General features: G+C 50.1%; 1 protein-coding gene across 3 annotated transcripts in view; it reads right to left on the bottom strand.

Annotated features, from left to right (window-relative positions):
* Positions 1-5,513: 5,513 nt before the first annotated feature.
* KCNA6 (potassium voltage-gated channel subfamily A member 6) overlaps positions 5,514-13,084 on the bottom strand; it is a 41,213-nt gene continuing 33,642 nt past the window's right edge. The window contains exons 2-3 of one of the 3 annotated variants that reach the window (XM_084765590.1): positions 11,925-12,210; positions 5,514-9,573 (exon numbers count right to left, since the gene is read on the bottom strand). The gene's annotated coding sequence lies outside the window, so the exon portion shown is untranslated. Of the gene's footprint in view, positions 9,574-10,554; positions 11,043-11,816; positions 12,211-13,084 lie in introns of those variants that run through there. The other 2 variants (XM_084765589.1, XM_084765588.1) reach the window with 2 other exon arrangements.

The following is a 13,084-nucleotide window of genomic DNA, read 5'->3' as shown; positions in this document are numbered from 1 at the left end:
TCCCGTTAGCCTGTTGGAGTATTCCTTTTTTGGGGGCACAGTGGCTGCTGTAACCTCCTTCACACCTTCATTATCATCCTGACAGTCCAGGGTCCAACATTGCTGCACACTGCCTCTAGACCAAGTTAAAGATTCATCCTAGACATCTGAGAAATAAGAACAGGAAGGCCTGGGTAAACGTGTATCATTTGACAGCAGCGTGGTCTTTTCTAGGATGGGTGCCTCAGCCCCATGTGAGTGGCAAAGCCTTCACTGGGTGAGCCTTAGTGGAAGAGCAAAGGCTTCCTCTAGTCCAAGTGAAAATGTTGACCAAGTGTGCAGAAAATGTCCCCGGATGATTATGGCTGAAGATGGCATCACAACAGAGACTGCTCCCAGTGAGTTTCAGCAGACCTCTGTCCTTGTTCAGCTGTATAGCATATGCCATAAGCCCCGTTCAACTGTATGTCGTACACCATAAGCCCTGTTCAACTGTATAGCATACGCCATAAGCCCCATTTAACCATATATGACTCACATGCCGAGCTTCCTGGGTGCCCAGACCCCCTGAAACCAGCTTTTCTATGGACGTGTGACTGTGTCACCTCTTCCTTCATTCCCTGTTTACCCCAGTCAGGATGCTGCGAATGCATTCCCTTGATGCATCAGAAAAGCTCTTGCCTCCATGGCCTAGGAAATAAAATGCATCTCCTATGATTTTAGCTGAGAGAGACCAAGAGGTCACTTGAGTGCCTGAAACAATTACAGGGAGGGAACAGAGAACTTGCACCCTCCGCACTGTCACTCACAAGCTGTGACGTGAAGCAAATCACCTTGACTGTCTGGCCTTCTGTTGTCCTGTCTTCTGGGAAGTGGGGCTTATATTTGATGGTTTCTTCCTCACTGTCCTCCTCTGACATTGGGGGGTGACAGTCCATGTTCCTTGGGCCCTGGATCCCAGAGCAGATCCGCTCTGTGTGAGAAAGGCAGTGGTTACCTCTTTGGTAATGGTTTGTCTCTGCTCTCACGCCAACCACAAAGGCCAGCACACTTCTCTGTAACCTTAGAAGAAGTGAACAGCTGGAGTGCTCGAATCCAGATCAGATGTGACACCATCTACCTGCAGATGCCAGAAGACTCACGGCGGAGTGCTCTGTCTGTACGCTTGTCACATGAGACTCAGGTCATAAATTCGGCTTGCCTTCCCTCTGATCCTCCTACTGTAAGTTAAGGTCCTTTGGACACCCTCCTCAGCTTTGATGAATTTACCTGAGCAGTTCCCAGAATTCAAGGAAACTACCAGCTGGTATAAAGAACATGGCCAAAGATGCTGATGAAGAATTATGTGGGCCGTGAGAGGAGAGGCAGTCCGAGAGAAGTGTGTGGTTCCATGCCCTCTCTGGGAACACCAGGTCCTGGCACCTCCCCGTGTTCTGTTACCTCAATGTTCTCCCAAATCCTGTTCCTGCGGAGGGGTTTTTAAAAGTGTTTTTAATTGAAATATAATTACGTTATTTCTCCATCTCTTTCCTGCCTCCAGCCCCTCCTAGTCCCCTCTCTCAAACCCTTCCAATGACCCCTCTCAAGTCGTTAACTTCTTTTTTCTTTTGTATATTTGTTTCACATCTATATGTACCTGTATGTACAAATACAAACACAGACACACATACTCACACACATATACACACAGGGAGAGAAAGAGGAGGAAGGGGAAGAGAGCACATTTTTGTTGTTTGTATGCTTATGATTTCAAGGCTGCACGCTCTCTGCATACAGGGTCTCAACACTGGCATAGGCAGTAGTTCTGTTACTAATTTTGAAGGTTTTTATTTTCTCGTGTGTGTGTGTGTGTGTGTGTGTGTGTGTGTGTGTGTGTGTGTGCATGCATGTGGTATGTATGTGTGTCTGTGTGTGTATGGTGTATGTGTGTATGTGGTGTGTGTATGGTATGTGTGTGTGGTGTGTGTGTGTGTATGGTGTGTGTCTGTATGTAGTGTGCGTGTCTGTGTAAGGTGTGTATGTATGTGTATGTGTTGTGTATATCTGTGTGTGTGTGTGGTGTGTGTCGGTGTGTCTGTGTATGTGTGTCTCTGTGTGATATGTGTCTCTGCATGTGTGTGTACGTGTGTTTGAGTGGGCTACGTGTGTGTGTTTGTGTGTGTGTGTGTGTGTGTGTGTGTGTGTGTGTGTGTGGTGTGTGTGCACATGCATCGGGTGTCCTTTTCCATCATTCTCTGCCGAGTCTTTTGAGGCAGGTCCTGAATCCAAAGCTCAAGTCAGGGCTAGGCTAGAAGACAGTAAGCCTCCGTGACCCTTCCATCGTCATCCTCATTGGGGTGGGGGCTGCAGGCATTTGTAAAGACGGCCAACTTATTATACCAGTAGTGGGATCCGAACTCCAATCCTCATGATGAGCAAGCACTCTCAGCTGCTGAGTCATCTCTCCAGCCCTGAGGATGCTATTATTTTAAGAAATCTTACTCATGGTTCCTGGGACCTGCTCCATGTAGCTCAGCTCAGTAGCTACTGTGTCCTTAGAGGCATCCCCATAGTGGGTAGGCTTCCTCTCTGTGGTGAGGGCACACTCGACTGTCGCTGTACATATTATTAGCAGAAGAGAGATTTTGTGAGCAGGTAACTTATGTAATTTACGTGCTGAGAGGTGAGAAGTAGTTATCTCTTAGTGGGGGGGCCTCGTCTCTATCTCACTTTCTCCTCACTCGAGACTGACAGAGAGGGACAAGAGACTCAAGGTGTCATCAAGAACTCTGGTCCTTTTCAGGGAAGACAAAGCCCCAGTGACTGACTTTTATGAGGAGAGAGGGAGGAGGGTCATGTGAGGCCGACTGGTCGGGTAGCTGCCAGGCTGCTGGCTAGGCCATCCCCTCTGCCCATTCATGTGAAAGCAGAGACAAGGAAGTATTTGGGGTTAGTCTAAAGCGCTTCACCATCTAAAATGTTCTGTCCAGGCCCTCCTGCCCACCTCCACTCAAGGCCTGTGAAACCTGCTTCCAAATTTCATGGCCATTGGAGTGACAGGCCCAGGGAGACATCAAAGGACTGCAGGGCACCCAGTCCTCATTTGCCTGTTTTCCTCCCCTCTCTAATGTCAGATGCCCTTTTCCTGCCATGTGTGGTACCCGTGTACCTTGGCCTGCATGTCAACACACGTAGGACCCACTTCTCACCCAGGGCTTTAGTCCAGGCTTGGCTTCATGCCCAACACATGTGGTCAGACCAGAAGAAGAGACAGAGTAAAGATACTCGGGGAAAAGGCAATGTGACAAACTCAACAATGTCATCTCGGTGGCTGGGTGCAGACCTTTGTTACTCTAAGATTGAGAGCTTAACGTGGAGGCAGGGAAAGTTCTTATTCTTGTGCCCTGTGAGAAAGCAGCCCAATCCTGCCTGAGACCCATCTCCTCCTACCCTCCTAAGCCTTTCCTGAGTACCACTTATTGCAGGCAGGTACCCCTACACACTGCCCCAGGCTTTCCCACATTGCTCTCCCAAGTCCACATGAGGAACACTGGGTGATTTGGCCTCCGTAAGGGCTTTAAAAATAGACTGTGGATCCCCTAATTTAAAAAAAAAAAGTCCCTGGCTAAAAATAGCTCTCGGCATCTAGGGGAGAAAAAAGAAAGAAACTGCAGAAAAATTCAATTGGAGCGCTGGCTTTCCTTCCTCAGATGTTGTGGGCCAGTTGCAGGATGGAGAAGGCTGCAAGAGAGAGGAGGGGGCAGGGCTCCTTCAGGGCTGGAAGGCCAGTAATCCGCACAGACACCTTTTGCTATCCTCTGGATTCTGGTCATTGATTCCTTCCCAACCCAAACAGCCAGGCAGTGATCAAGACAAGGCTCAGAACATCAGCAGATGCCCAAGTGGCTGATGGGAGCTTTGTGGGGATGAGAGCTACGTGACAAGGCATCCCCTGAGAGAGACCCAAGGATTCAAGTCTGGGGGGATCCGTAGAACAGAGTGGCCCTGTGCTGTCCAGCAACAAGCAGAGGGTGGGGGTGAGGGCCCTTAGGAAATGAACTCTTGGAAAGCCAAGTTTCTATCCAGGACTTGGATACACAGGGATGCAGAGTGCGTTGTGCAGGGTTCCTTCTGCAGCTTGTGGCGAGGAGAGATGAGAGAGCTTACATGGAGATGTGGTTTCACTTGTCAAAGGGAAGCACGTGTGAGATGGAAGCAGATAGGTTCTATACCGGCACATTCATCTATACACACGCATGCACACAAAGACACGCTCACTCCACACACTACACACATACATGTGCACAGACACACCATGTACATATCCACATAGTAAACATGTGCACATACATACTACACAGGTAGTCATATATTCATATATACATACATAGCACACACTGTTACACACATACTCACACTTAACATATATGCATACTTAACACCTTCATATGCATACGCACATATATGCGCATATACTCATGTTCTAACACACACACACACACACACACACACACACACACACACACACACACACCTGCTGATCACCAGAGCATGAGCATGCTAACCAAACAGTACTAGGTGAAGTCCATTAGGAAAACCATCGGGGCTTCCAGGAAATGTGCACCAAGTCCCCCAAACTAAATTCTTACAGCCGATCCCTGCTACCACAGTGTGTCATAGAGACTGCACAGTTGCATATATGTATGTGATGGAAATGTGTCTCTCAGATAAATCAGAGCATCACATGCCCCAGTGTTACCTGACTCACTTCTGTCGTCTCTCTGAGGTTACAGGATGACCACTGTCCTTCCTAGAGGAGATCAGGGGTGCTTCTCGGTGACTGACATAGAAGCTACTTTGAAATAGCTCGTGGCATCTGATGCTGTGTGCACTGCTCACACGTGCTCCAGTGGAGCGGAGAGGGCTGAGTGAGTGACGTTCATGTAGAAAGAAGAGGGCTGAGTGTGCTCAGGTTGAGAGGAGGCAACCAAGTGTGCGCTGCTCATAGAGAGAAGAGAGGGCTGGGTCCTGGGCGCTCATGTGCAATAGAGAGATCTGAATACACAGTGCTTATGTGGAGGGCAGAGGCCAGTACCTTATAGAAGGCCATGTGGAAAAGATAGGGCTAAAAGAGTGTCATCAAAACTGAGTGGCCAGTTCCTGGTCATGGAATCCCGGTTGGTTCCTTGGCCCTGGTGGGCATCCTCTAAAGAGCTGAGCTAGGGTGTACAGTGTGGACCATGAGCCTTTGCAAATTCAAGGCAGGTAAACTACCGTCTGGCTTCTTAACTAGAGGTGTGACATAGTCTGTTCTGCTACAGAATCCCTGGTCCTCTTCTTCCCAAGGGCACTTTACCCAGACCTCAAACTAGCCAATCCTGCTGCAGATCTACGTCCCCTCCATCACAACGTCCCCACACACCTGGGCTGGAAATGTCCTGATCCAGCCAGTCCAAGCACCCTGCTGTCTCTCACAGCCCACACACACATACACCACTTTCTCCATCCCCAAACATCACAGCGTCCTTATTTCTTCTCTTAGCAGCAGACATGTATTGCATAACGGGATTGATTTAAGGCACTTTGAGGAACAGAGCAAAAACCAAGTGACGTGGGAAATAAACAGCCGCTCCTCTTCCCTCCCCTCCAGGCCCGCAGCTCCTGATGGCATCTGTGCACATCCAGATTGCAGTGCTGTGCTGCGCCCTGGAACAGTGAGCCACGGTGTTGGTGTTCTCAAAGGCTTTGCTCAGCGTGCCTCAGTACTTTTCCTCTACTGGGCTGCGAGGCTGCCCCCGGCTGGTAAAGCAATAGCTTTGTCTCCCTCTAGTGGTCAAAACTCACAAGCGCTGACTTGGGAGCCTTCTCTCAACTCTCTGAATAAACCAGAAGTTCAGGATCCCTGGTTGCCTTGGAGACTAACTGCTGGCTCATCTGTGGGATTGACTGTTGCCTGAAAGCTTAGAAGCTCCTAGGTTAAGGTTTTGGAAGTCGCTGTAATGGATGTGAGTGACTCAGGCTTGCCATTATGCTCCATGTTTAATGGCACAAAATATCAGACCCCTGACCTACAGAACGGCCTTTGCCTGGGATGGATACATTCATTCTTGGACTTTTCTTAGCTGAGGCTGTAGCTCAACTGACAGTGCTTACCTAGATTTCACAAATTCCTAAGTTCTACTCCAAGCACCACATAAATCTGGAGTAGTGGTGCAGGCATGCAGCCCCGGTGAGTTCCAGGATAAGCCAAGTTACTTGAAACCTTGTCTAACATTTTTTTTAAAAAGGCCTTTCTCATGCCTGTTCATTCAGCAACTCTTGGAATTGCACCACAACATCTGGCTTTGTAGGCCAGGCCGGCCTCTAGTTAACAGTTCTCCAGCCTCTGCCTCCAATGTGCTGGGATGACAGGCATGAAACTCCATGCTCAGGTAGGAATTTGCAGTTTAATACTCCCCTGGATGACTTTGGCCCACAAGGAAGAGTGGGGCAGGGTCTCCCAGGTCAAGCAAAGTCCCTGGTGTTTTGTTCCTATTGATTTTCAGAAACCCTTTGTGAGTACTAAAGAGCTGACCAAAACAGAACTGGAAGATACTGCTATCAATCAATAACTACCAGCAACGCATCAGTTGGAATAGGAATCCTATCTTCTGGGTTCCTCCTGCCCCTGCCCCTCCTACTGTTATCTGTTTCTTTGGAACCCATCGAAGAAACTGGCAATGTAGCTCAGTTGGTAGGCTGCCTCACTGCCCCAAATCCCAGCACTGCATAAACTGGGCATGGTAGTGCATGATTGCAGTCCCAGCACTTGGAAGACAGAGGTAGGAAGATCAGAAGTTCAAGGCCATCCTTGGCTACATAGTGAGTTTGAGGCCAACATGGGATGCGTTAGACACCGTTTCAAAATTTTAAAGAGGAGGGGACGTGGTGACGCACACCTCTAATCCTAGCACCCAGGATGCAGAGACAGGCAGATCTCTGTGAATTTGAGACAACTTTGCATACATGGCATGTTCCAGGCCGGACATTGCTACATAGTGAGACCTTGTCTCCAAAACACACATACAAAACCAGCTTGGAATGGAGGTTAGGCCACCAGAGCGACTGTAAGATGTAACACTTGGAATTTGGGAGGAGTGGAGATCTGGCCGGCCCCTGACATGTCTGATTCCATACCAAAGCCTCTTAAGGGGGCACCAGCTTGCAAAGAGGGTGCATGGCTGGAGAGGAAGCCAGATAGGGCAGGAGATGAGGGGTTGGTGTTTTGAAAAGATGTCCGTGGATGGGCCACTTTTGATACACTCCTCTACAACTGTTAGAAAGCAGGGGACTGGTGACCAGTGAGCCTCCGTGCACAAGATCAAACACACATCTGTTATAAGAAGGCATGTGGGGACATTTGATTCAGCGCCCTGCTTGACAAGGCGGGAAACTGAGGCCATGACTCAAAGACTTGTTCTGGAGAGAAAAGTTTCTCTCAGACCCCTCATAACTCAGGTCCAGTTACCAGGTAGGAGCTCTAACTGATCTGACTGGCTTCTTGGCCCATTTAGATCCCATAAAATATGACCAACTGGTATTTGTTGGAGAATTGTTTTTTCAAGAATGCTTGACTTTTTTTTTTTTTTTTTTTACTTTATCATCTCCTGGTTCCTAGGGCCATTTCTCCTCCACAGAGAGCAAAATGGTCCCCTGGCCACCAGGCTTCTGTGTGGAATTTCCACCACAGTGTCATACTGATTCCCTTGGCCCTTCCAAAGAATTAAGAACAACCCTCGGGCTAGGGCTCCAGAAATTACCCGCCTACTGTCACAGGCCAGGAAACAAGGAGCCTTTGGTGCCTTAGTTGCTTCCATGTCCCCACAGGATGTCTGAGCCGCCGTGTTTATGCAGCACCTCCATGGGCAGCTTGTCACCCATTTCCCCCTAGTCATGGACAACATCAGGGCAGGTGCGACACATCGTCTCTGTGAAGGAGAGAGCCTAAAAGCCCCTGGCCGTGCAGACTATGGTCCCTGATAGATTTACGCGGCGGAGGAGGGGGCGGACGGGGGCGGGGTGATCAGAGGGAGGGGGTTGCTTGGTCCTTCTAACCAGGAGGGGCTAACTCAGGAGGAGCTGCAGCTACCAAGCATTGGGCGAGGAAAGTGGTTGTAGCTCCCTCTAGTGGACTGTTGTCAGAAATCCGACGTGAAGAAGGGTGGAATTGAAGGGGCTTTCAAGCCGCTGGGAGTCACTGCAAGTTACCACGCATTTGGTCTTCAGAGGAAGTTGCTCCCGTCACACCCAGCACAGAATGCCTCGGTGATGGAGGCTGTTCTAACGATCAAGCAGCAGGGCCGCCAGAGTTCCAGGGGGCGCTGCTGCTCCCCCTACACAGGCGCCATTGTCACTAGGCTGTAAATAAGCCAAAGGTGGTACTCCCTAAGGCTGGCTTCCCGCCGCCATATGCCAGGAAGTTTAGAGAGCAGCCAAGCAACTCCCGTCCCTGCGGTGCTCCGGAATGCTGGGTCTCCATGAAGGTGACTCAGTGAACACCGGAGCTTCCCACAGGTGCAGGGAGTCTCACCTCAAGCACACTCACCATGTTTGCCACACCTTGCCACCATTGTGACCAATCATGGTCCCTTCGCCTCGTCTCACCCACTCTGCTCCAATCAACCAGGTTTGTTTTGTACTCTGAGGACAAGCTGCAAGACAAGAGCCCTCTTCTGTGGCTGGACCGGAAAAGGCAGCAGGCTAAAGGTGCCATCAGGGCTGTTGGCTATTACGAAGATGGGACTGAGGAACACACACTGGCAGGAAGAGAACAGCCTCAGGATCCATCCCATAGTCAGGGGAGGAAAGATGACGGCTGGCACTTACAGAGGCTTACAGCCAGTGAGTCAGCACTCTACTTGTGTTAATCCATTTAATCATCAGAAAAGCCTTGTGTCATCAGGAATCTATAAAACTGCCACTCTTGCCTGGGTACCAGACTCGTTTTAATGCTAGCCAAAGTCGTCTGGTTGTTAGACCCGCCTGCTTCTGAATGTAGAAGCTTGACAAGGGACGAACCAACGTGGGCCTCTCTAGGCGAGAGATGGCTCCTGTTTCCCATCGTGTGCTTGTACCTAGGAACAAATTCATGTTGGTGGCTTGCAAATGGAGGTCCCAAACTTCAGAGCTATGAATCAAGAAGAGACACTGGGGGTGGGGGTGGGGGGTGTCACAGGTCACATTGCCCATTTCCCATGCGGGCTCAAGGCAGAGTGAGGACATGAGGAGGCTTGGTATGTGTCACACAGAGTTGGTGCCCAGTCTTCAGACTCTCAGGCTATATAGCTGCCGTGAACTTGAATGGTGGAACAGAACTGAGGTCTGTCTCACCACACCCCCAGGGAGCTCTCCGGTCACCCAAGAGTATTTTGTTCTGTCACTTATCTTTCGGCTCACCCTAGAAACAGGTTTTTAAGAGTCGGTCCCGGAATGTCACATGGCCCATGCCATTCTGTGGCCACTGACTTGGCGTTAAGTCCCCTGCACCCACAGTGCTCCGGGAGTCTCTGGTTACTTTTCCTGGGTGTGCTCTGCCACTTGGCTGAGAGAAACGGGCTCACCACCGCGGCTCTGGGTCTGATAGAAGAGAGAGAAACGTGAAGAGACGCGTGAAGCATGAGAGGAAGGGCTGTGTGGAGGAGGAGAGTGAGAGACAGGGAATGAATCATGGCAATTCAGATGTCTCCCAACCCAGGCCCGGGGTCAGGATGACAGATGGCATGGTGACAACAGCTGTCCCCTCCCACTGGCTTTCTGGAGAAAAAGAGGTGGATCTGTAAAGTGTTCAAACTCTATAGTGCACCTGCTCTGAGCAGTAGGGAGGAAAGGAGAGCCATGCCATGGGTAGAGAGTCAGTCAGAGCCCCTCCTCCGTGACTGACTGTCTATCTTTCAGTGGCAGCCCAAGAGTGGGGTCCAGACAGTGGTGCCCATGTGCTGCCTTGGCTGCCTTTTTCTTCCCCACATCACCTCATATTCAAAGGCCTCAGAGTCACCCTTGCTGTCCATCCTTCACACACCCGACAACTGACCTCTCTCACTGGTACTGCTTTCCCTAAGGATGGGGGTCTGTCCATGTGTCACAGGGCTCCATAGCAACAGCCAGATCCACTCTCTAAAATTGTTCAGGCTCGTCACTGTTGGGCCTGATAAATTTAAACTGTCATCAGTCACTTCTCAAAGTCCCCGCAGAGATGGCTTCCTACTGTCTCAAAGTGCCTGTGCGCACACATCCTGTAAGTCCCCGCCGGCTGGCTGTCCCCAATGCCCACCTGAAGCTGTCTCTGCATTATCTCCTTCCCAGACCCTGGGCCCCCTCCCTCTGCCTGCAACACAGCAGCCATGTTCCTACCTTTGCGTGTGCACGGAGAGGAGTATTTCCTACTGTTATTGATGTTGCTCATCTGATGACCTCCAGCACTTTACTCAAGCGCCACCTCCTCGTCCAGCCTTTTCCTGCCTCCCTTTTCTCACTATTCCTAGATTGCAGATAACCCCCACGTACTGTACAAATATCTAATAGTTTATTGCATTGAGTTCCTGTCTTTTCCGCACAGAGCCCAAGCCTATCACTTTTATTTGTTACTGAATCTCTGGCAACTATAAAAACAAGAACAAAAAACTGTCCCACATACAGCAGATGCATGAGGAACACATAAGGAAGAACAATCAGAGGCTAGACACAGCTGGAGCATTAGACCCTTACAGGAGATATTGGCCATTGGGATTATTTAGTAAGAGAATCCTGGTGGGGAAAGGGCTGGGCTGTGTGTGTGCGTGTCTCAGTGTGCGTTGTGTCGGAGATGATTGACAGCCATCTTCACTTGTAGTCGGCAGTCTGTGAGCACACTTGATCATCTGAATATGTGCTTTGACTGTATTTGTGAGCCAGAGCCCACGCCTCTCCATTCATTCTCTCTGTCATTGATCCAGCTGACGTTCATGAATGGGTCCTTCCACATTGCATGTTCTGATGAGCACCAGGTAGGCTGTGGTTGGGAACATACTTCCTAGGGTAGGGTAGCCAGCCTGGCAGTGAGATCAGATCTGGGAGGATTTTAGCATTAAGGAAGACCACCGAATGCACACACCCCATCCCTCATAATACCTGATTAGGAGGCCAATTTAGACCCACAAGAACGAATGCTTGGGCGGGCGGCTACTGGTGGAGCTGTCCCTCTCTAGAGACCTCAGAAGAGTGTAAGAGTGCTTGCTGGGGACTTCTAGAAGCAATATTACTGTTATTCTCATGAAGACAAGAAGTCAGCTATGGGCTCCAAAGAGAGCAGTGAGTGTCCCTAGAAGGGCTCGGCGTGGTGGCACCTACACGCTGTCATCTCAGCATTAAAGAGGTTGAGATAGGAAAATCAAGAGTTCAAGATCATCTTGGTCTTCTCTATAGTGAGCTGGAGGACAGCCTGGGCTACATGAGAAAGCCTGTTTCAACAATGGAAAACAGAGACCATTCTCCCTGCCCAGAGAGGTCTGGGGTGGGTGGGGCTGGGAAGCCACTTGAGACTCGGTTCTGACCTTGACATATGCGTTGTGCTGTAGACTCAAGAAGCAGATCATGCTAGGCAACGGGCTCTATTTCTGGTCTCCTTGGGAAGTACCCCGTCCATGAGGCAATCTGCATAAGCTGAAATAGTGCCTGTCCTGGGGGGCCCATGGATGGGTGGCCAGCACCTGAGTGGGTGATAAACACTGGGAAGCTAGCCAAGTGCTTTGGTATCTCCTGTCTGCCTGCCTTGATCAAGGCCGTGCCGTGGGACACCAGTGCTGGGCTTAGTTGCTGGGGTTGTTACACAGCATACGGCACGGTTTCTGAGACTGCCATTTATTTACTAGTTACTTATCCATAGCCAGCTCCTGCCTGGGTGGCGCTACAGCCCGGTCATGAATTCTTATGATCCCACATCATCCGAATACCTTTTCTCTCTTGATCGCGCCACCAGCTCGCACTCTCCTCCTGTGGCCCCACCCCAACATTCGGAATGACATCTTTCACTGCAAGGAACTGCCCCCCGCCAATCTGAGCCTTTTTCCTGTCCCAGTTGCTTCTTGTGGAAGGCCACCAGGGGCTATCAGGCTAAGTCACTGAGTGGGGAGTGGGTGTCTCATCCTCCAGAGAAGCTCAGGTCCAGCTCGTCTCTGTCCAGCGGCTCTCAGAGAGGAATGCATAGGTTTTCTGGAGTGGCCCCCATGCAGCATGGCCCTGCAATGGAGGAAGGAGAACAAGGGACCTTCAGTTAAGGACATAAGGACATAAACATGGGAGTTGTCATCATGCAAATTAGAAACCCCACTTCTTGAGGCTGGAGAGATGGTTCAGCCATTAAGAGCACTGGTTGCTCTTCCAGAGGACTTGGGTTCAATTCCCAGCACCCACATAGTGGCTCACAACTGTCTGCAATTCCAGTTCCAGGGGACCCAACGCCCTCACACAGAAATACCTACAAGCAAAATACTAATGCACATATAATTAATTCAGTAATTAATTAATCTTTAAAAGTCAGCTTCTTTCCTCCTCTCTGGTACTCACATGGACCTACCATCAGACCTCTGTTCTCCAGCGTGTCCACACTGTATGCCACCATGTACTCCGACTGCAGAACTGTCCAATTGTAGCTGAGCACAGGCAACCCAAAGCCATCTCCTCCCACCTGACTGAAGCCGGAAGGCAGCTAAGCACTCCCTAAGCAGGCGTCTTCAGTGCCTGGACGCGGCTCCCTCAAGATGGAACCTAAGTTACTCATCGTGAACTCAATCCCACAGGTCAGCAGAGCAGAGTGATTGCTACCTCCCTCCTCCAAGACACATTAACACCATTTGACTTGGAGCTAAAACTGGCAGAGGAAAAAAGCACTCGCCGCACAAGGCTGGCAACCGGAATTTGATCTCTGAAAGCCATGGTGGAAGGAAAAGAAGAGACCCGTGTAAGTTGTCCTCTGACCTTAGCACACATCTGTTCACTATCTATGTCTCTGTCTCTGTCTGTCTCTCTGTGTCTGTCTGTCTGTCTGTCTGTCTGTCTGTCTCTCTCTCTCTCTCTCTCTCTCTCTCTCTCTCTCTCTCTCTTTCTCACACAC

Source organism: Acomys minous, assembly GCF_964271855.1.
Source record: "Acomys minous genome assembly, chromosome: 17".
NCBI lineage: Eukaryota > Metazoa > Chordata > Mammalia > Rodentia > Muridae > Acomys > Acomys minous.
The sequence above is the reverse complement of the archived record's forward strand: the minus strand, read 5'-3'. Positions and strand labels throughout refer to the sequence as shown.